Here is a 7,807-nt window from a genome sequence, read left to right as displayed (position 1 = left end):
AACATCCAATTTTGGATTCTACTTTACATCTTGGAGCTATAGTTACTAGGGTCATCTCTATAACAACAACATTTTTCCTTGCATTTGTATAATTTTTTATATAATACTTTGCAGTGACTAAAAGGTAGCAGATTCTACTCCCTTATTACATACTGGATGTTATTGACTGCATTTTCTTAGTACATACTAGGCCTGCATTTTCTTAGTACATACTAGATGTGACAATATTGTATAGTTGTATTTGCAGGTATAAATCTTATCTTTTAACTACACGTGCTTGAACGTAATAGGCTTATATTACTCTATTACATTTAGCTTTTTCCTTGATACCCGTGACATGTACTTCTGTCACTTTCCTCGGCAACCTAATCGTACTTTCTTAAACATTATAAGCTGTAATACATCAACTTTTCGACTTTACGAGAGTAACAAGACAGATATCAACAAATTGATCTGGTTTTGGATTTCTCACCGGTCCTGCTTTTATTGTATCATCACTTTTTCTTTAAAACCATACAAACCTCCCAAGTTTTCATCATCACTTTTTCATCATCACCCCTACAAACCATACACTCACCTCATACTTAAAACAACAACATCAACAGTGTTCATCAATACAACACCCCTGCCAAGTTTCACTTTTTCATCAAATATTCACGAACACCTCGCCGGATAAGTCACCAGCCGTCGGTACCCTTCTCACCGGTCTTCCGCGAAGTTTCATTCTGGGTAACTTTTCTTTGCTTTCCATTAATTATTTGTTGTGTTTGTCTCTTGGTATTTTAGTATTTTAATTGAGTTATGGTTGTTCATGAATGATAAGAGGTTTCTTTATACAATAATGTTTACGCTTTTATTTGTTCTTTGTTCTGTGCATATTTTACTTTGAAACTTTGAAAAACCTGAGACTGAAACCGGAAGTTTTATACCTCACACACATCAAAGGCTTGTTCTTTTTCCGGTTTATATAAACTAATTTTAAACCAATTTATAATTACAAACCGGTTTTATATTTTAAATTGGTTCAAAAATAAACTTTGGAAAATTCATTAGTCTAAAGGTGTTATAAGTACAAATAAACTTTGGAAAATTCATTAGTCTAAAGGTGTTATAACTACACGCTCTACCCTTCTCTCTCCCATACCCTTTACCTTTACAAATTTTACAGAAAACCCATTTTCTGCTTTCTCTTCCAAACACCTTGCTCTTTTGTTCAAAGCCATTTTCAAACTTGCTCATTTTTATATCCATTTTCAAACTTGCTCTTTTGAATCATAAGGTAAATTGCATCTGTATTTATTTAGAACTCTGATTTATAGTCGTATTTATATAATGTTAATTTCTGTTTTTTTTTTTTGGATTTTGAAGGGAGAAGAAGGAGAAGGAGAAGAAGGAGAAGGAGTAGATTAGAGAAAAGGTATGTTTTTTTTCGAAATTTTTTTATTTGATTTTTGTTTAGATTTTTATAATTTAGGTTTGCTAGGTTTATTAAATTTTATTTTTATTTCTTATTTTGTTCATAAGCCAAACCATGATATATCCAAGATTGATTAAAACTAGGAACCACTATGTCCCAATTTTTATATGATTAAAACTAAAGACTTGCAATTTGGAAAGTTATAATTGACTGCATATAAAAGGGTAAAAAATTTAAATAAGTTAAAATCGGTTTATAAATTTAAATTTAATTAACTGAATTATTTATAATATATAGTTCGGTTTATTAACCATTTAAATAGTTTTAGTATTTTTTTCTTCAATGCAATTCGGTTTATAAATTATTGTTGAGTATTGTAAATAATGTATACTAAAAATTGAAGTATGTTAGGTTATCAAAGAATTTTATAAATAAAATGTCAATTTTATAAATTGAATATTGTAAATAATGTTTACTAAAAGTTGATGTAGAAGTTTCGTATTATAGAATTGAAAAATATTTTTATAAAACAACATATTTTATGGAGAAGTTAAATTTTATTTGCCTAAGTTTTAAAGATAATATCTAAGACACTTTTAACATCTAAAAAATATTTTTAACATCTAAAAAATATTTTTAAGATTATTTTCTCCCAAATGCTATTAAATATATATTTATTTTTATGTTTGTGACAATTATTTATGGGTGAACGCTATTTTTTTTCATAAAATTCATGGTTATAAATTTTTTCCAGAGGCATGTAAACATTACTGACTTTAAAATTGAATACACCAATTGATAGATTATATATTTTTCAACTCCAACTAATTTTTCTAAAAATATTAACAATTCATTTATATTATTTGTTTTACTAAAATGGATATCAATGATATAGTTTCCGAGTTGATTGTAGAGCCAAATAAATCAAAAAAAATTGAATAAATAAAATCGAATTAAATTAATTAAATTTTTATTGTTAATAAATCACTCTATCCATGATTCTTTTCAAAACAAAAATAAAGAAAAAAAGAGAAGGGAGTAGAATTTTTTTAATTTTTTTTTTATTTGAGAGAGTAATGTGTAAAGAAAATTCGTTTTATGTTTATTTGGAGCACTACAAAATTAATCAGGACAAGTTAATTATTTTGTCTGTATAACATGTCAACATTTATTAGTTAATAACCAATTTGTTAAAAATGCAATATTAGTTGTTAAAAACTTCATTAGTTAAAAACATTATTAATGGCATGTGTGGGGACAAATCAACCCTTTCAAGTGGGGTCAAATTGCAAAAACATTCATTTATTAGTTAAAAACAAATTGACGCAGTGGGGTCAGCTGCTCCCATTTACCATAAAGTAGATCCGTCTCTGATTTATAATTACAAACCGGTTTTATATTTTAAATTGGTTCAAAAACAAACTTTGGAAAATTCATTAGTCTATAAATAAACAACTAACTAGGCATAAGATTGGCAACAAAAAAAATAGAAGAAATCTGTTCAAACTCCCCTCTCAATATACTAGAAAACACCGCAAACTATTTTTTGAGACCAATGCAATACCTATAACTTACCTTTTCTTCTTTCTCAATTTTTTTCCAATTGTCTCACTCTTTTTGATAAGTTATCTTTCAAACGTTACATGACACAATCCACTTTTGTCATAGTGATTTGAAATTTTTTATTTTTAATTATAGCTCTGGCCCCAATTTAATAACAAGCTTTGAATTATTAAATAAAAGTGTTTTAGACATACAAAGACACAATGGTATCACAAGTAATTTAAAAACCAACTGTTGAATATTTTTTATCTTTTTTTAGGAGATACATTACTAAATATTAGTATAAATACCTAACATTGAATGATATGTTATATTGATGTTTACATTGGGTAGATAGAAACAAAAGTTCGATAATCAAATTTTGTGTAGATTAAAAGAGATTATGAATGATTATTAACCTCTACATAATAAATCTAAAAAAAATACCTTTTGTTTGTAAATTCCTAACAAATCTCATTTTTTAAAAATTAGGCTATTAAACTCTTGTTTGTGGATGTTAGAGTTTTCATTCGTTTTAGAATGATAATCTCAATATAAAAAACAATTCATAGCAATTGACATTCATGTATATAAGATTTAAAAATAAACTTTACGAACTTGTCGATTAGAGAAAGAGAACGTTTCATTTTAAACTATGTAAATCTCTTGGATGAATACTTTAAGTGTATTTTTTTATAATTATAAAAGTATACTTTTCAATATTTGAGTAACTTAAATCATCATATTTCTTGCAGTACATTAACAAATGTAGTTCAATTTCAGGTTGTTTGCTGCACGTTCTAATTACCAAAGTTACAATGGAAAAATATCATTCTCAACTATTACCTTTTTCTTTAATCATTAACACTTTTATATTTCTCCCACTCTTCTTAAGCCGATTTCACGTTATCGCAGATGAAATATATACATCTTGTGCACCTTTTAGCTGTGGTAATTTCATTAATATAAGCTATCCTTTTTGGAACTATAACACCCAACCTAGCTATTGTGGACACCCTAATTTTATAGTTGACTGTCAAAATGGAAACTTGATTATAGCAATGAAGTTCCAAAAGTTTCACATCCTTCACATAGATCAAGCCTCTCAAATTTTGAGGATTGCAAGAGAAGATATGTGGGATTTTAATGGTGGTGGTAAATCTCAATGTCACAAACATTATACTAATGTGGATATAAATTTTGATTTCTTCAATTACACTTCCAACAATGAAATATATACTATATTGTATGAGTGTGGTGGTCCTTTTCCGGATTCATACTATTCTCCCTTGAATCAATATTATTTTAAAAAAAGAACTTGTCTTATAAAGGGAGAAACTCATATTGTATACATAGTATCAAGTGCCAAATTGGCTGATTTTGTTGGTATGAAGTGTAATAATAGTACCACATTTCCTGGAAAAAGGAATTATTTGAAAAACAACTCAATAGTTCCAACGAATGTAATAGAGAGAGGATTTGAAGTGAGATGGAATATTGTGGGAGATGACACGTGCAATAATTGCATAAAACATGGAGGGAGATGTATATACAAAAGAGTAGAAAACGCAGTATTGTGTCTCTCAAAGGAATCTATAATATCAAAAGGTCTGTCAAATACAATTATTCTTAAATTTTGAAATACGAATTTATATTTGAACTATCACAATGCTAACACATATTTGCTTTCATAACTAAATAATGCAGGAGCATGGAATTGGAAAACGAAACTCACTCTTGGTAGTAATTTCAATTTTCTTATATATTACATCATTTTTTTTCATGTAGATATTTCTTATACACAATATAATTACTTATTCTTCCTATTCTTTTTTAAAGGTGTTATTTCTTCTATGTTGGCAACACTTGTTATCACATCCATATGCATTTATAGGCGCCACAATAATAATAGTTCTGCTGAGTCCTAAATAGACTCTCCTAGCATCTCCTTACAACCATCAAAACTATGGAGTTGAACATTTTATCTTTGATGATCTTGATTTGGCAACAGAACACTTAAGTGTTGACAACAGACTAGGAGATGGAGGCAGTGGAGAAGTATTTCGTGGTAAAATATAGCACTTTTGTATTCGAAATATAGTCCTTATGGCTAACCGTCATTGACTTCGCACATTGATCGTCATTAAACGGTTTAAACAGTTGTCTAGTTCTGTTACTATTTAATTATAGTAGATTGTTGGATAGTTAGCTTATTTCATTATTTTAGAAAACTTTGTGCAAGGATTTGATCCCATTGTATCATTTGGTCCATTTTTATTATGAATGAGAATTACAAAGTGTTATTTTCTCCCATTGTATCAGTTGTCATATTTGCAACATTCAATCTTACTGCCGTGAGTATACACAAAGAGGCAATTCTTTAAGAACTGTTATGTACACATCAAAAAATATATTTGTCAATAACATGTTGGAAAATAATTGCAAAAAAGAAAAAAGAATTTATGAAGAATATAAAAAAAAATTAGGAATGTTTGATGTTCATATGTTTGTTCGGCAGGTAAATCTTGAGTTTGATCAAGTAGTTCGGTCTGTGTAATTGTCTGCTGAGGAATTATGCTAGAATTTGCATTAGACCATAGCTTTAAATTGCACTCCACAATCGCAATTTCCGTCGCAATATTGCGGATGCGGTAGCTTTTGCAGCCGCATCGGACCGCAGACTGAGTTGGAATATAACTCTGAGATCCAAAGAAATGCGGTTCTGGTTATGTACATTATTTATGCTGCTTTTACAAGTTTATGATAATTTTACTTGTTTTTAGGAGTAAAGAAAAGTGGGTTATATGTTTGATTTAATTAGCATGTTTTTGAGAAACTATCGTGTTTGGTTTCCAGCTTAGTAAGAGAACTTGTATGGAAAATTTTTTTTAATCTACTAAACTAGCATTATCTTACATGGTTTTTGACATGAATAATAATGAAAACTGCTTTATGCATACGAGGCATTGGTATTGACTAATGAACGACATATCTACTGGTAGTAACATTCTGACAAGCAATACTTATACACTGTTTCAAACTGAAGCCTCAGAAAAACTTTGACAGAATTTCGTGAAATAGGAGTAAGCTATTAAAGAGTTTTCTCATATGTCTCTGCAGCACACATCTTTGTTCTTCTTTTGTATCTCTAATTTTGTGCTCCAGATTGTAACCAGACAAAAACTCTTGAGAATTACAGTAATATATTAAAATCGTGTAATGCTCTAGATTATCATGAACTTGATCGGCTGTTCTGTGAAGCTACTCAATGATTTTCCAGAAGGTAAACACTTTTCGAATTACTAAATAGAAAGGATAAAGGTAGAAAGGAGAGGCCTATTGTGGTTGTACATGGAAAGCAGCAAGACGATGCTTCGAATGAGAAAAAGGACTTTAACATGGATGAAGTTCAACTTCAAACTTTTAATGAAAAGCTTGATGTCCTAGAAGTTGTTTTTGATTCTGTAATTGGAGTTGATGAAGTGCCTCAACCTGATTCACAATATAGAAGATTAATATGCCAATTAATTTATTTAACCACCACCAGTCCTGATATTTCATTTGTCATTCAACAATTAAGCCAATTTGTTTATAATCCCACTAAAAACCATTTTAAGGATTGATTATTCTGCTACCGTTGATTTAGTGCTTTCTAGTTTTGCAGATAGTGACTAGGCCACATGCCCAACCACACGACGTTTAACCACAAGTTTTGCTGTATTTTTAGGCAAATCTCTTGTCTCTTGGAAATTCAAAACCACCGGATGCTCCTGCTTTTTCTTCTTTCCTTAGCAAGTTGGGACTTTTCTCCATCCATAGTCTAGCCTGTGGGGGAGTATTACTCATTTGTAATTAGTTCCACTTTTATAGGGAAATCGGTTTGTTACCGTTACATTGATTACCATTATACATTTAGTGGAATCGTTTTTAAGAATAAATCGTTTAGCTTTACCGAATGTATATCTGAGGTAGTTTTTAATTTTTCGAAATGGTTTTATTCTAGTTATAAATTAGCGGCTAATTGTAATTTTCATGTATGGAATATTCTACCACTCATTTGTTTTGAGTAGTAGAAGCATTCCCGTCTTGTAATCGGTTGGAGTACCCCTTATACTCCGATTTAATTTCATTTTACTTATTAATTTTTATATATATATATATATATATATATATATATATATATATATATATATATATATATATATATATATATATATATATATATATATATATATATTGGAATCAAACCGCTGTAAATTTTGAAAATGTGAAGTTATATTCATGCATAAAGAAAATTTCAGGAATTAATTATGAATTATAAGTAGAATCATTGACTTAAAATTTATTGATAAGTTAATATCGTAAGAACTTTAAAATTACTAATATAGAACCTTATCATTTGGTTAACTATTTAAATTTTCAAAACCAAGACCAACGTGTGTCTTTTTTTTTCAACAAGTAATAGGTGAAACTGTAACTATGATAGTCGGTGTCGTGTAGGCACCTCTTGCTAGGGGCGGTGTCAGGATCCAAGTTAGGGTTGCAAAAAAAATATTTTTTAATGATTTATTATAGAGTTTAAAGGTAGTGTTGACAGTGTAAATAAATTTTACACATATAATTTTATACATATATCCAATCAAAATCCTTATATTTGTCATATCATATTAATTTATTTTAATTAAAATTGTGTTTTAATTAAATACATGGTTGTGATTGGTTGACAGTGTAAAATTTTTTTATACTGTCAGTGTATATCTCTTTTTCTCTTTATTATATATATATATATATATATATATATATATATATATATATATATATATATATATATATATATATATATATATA

General features: G+C 28.6%; 1 long non-coding RNA gene across 1 annotated transcript; it reads left to right on the top strand.

The window, feature by feature from the left end:
• Positions 1–438: 438 nt before the first annotated feature.
• On the top strand, positions 439–4,562 carry LOC131598738 (uncharacterized). The gene is made up of 3 exons (XR_009282378.1): positions 439–729; positions 1,369–1,417; positions 3,743–4,562. It is a non-coding gene; the product is annotated as an uncharacterized LOC131598738 (long non-coding RNA).
• Positions 4,563–7,807: the final 3,245 nt, after the last annotated feature.

Source organism: Vicia villosa, linkage group LG4, assembly GCF_029867415.1.
Source record: "Vicia villosa cultivar HV-30 ecotype Madison, WI linkage group LG4, Vvil1.0, whole genome shotgun sequence".
Taxonomy (NCBI): domain Eukaryota; kingdom Viridiplantae; phylum Streptophyta; class Magnoliopsida; order Fabales; family Fabaceae; genus Vicia; species Vicia villosa.
This window is presented reverse-complemented; position numbering and strand designations above follow the sequence as displayed.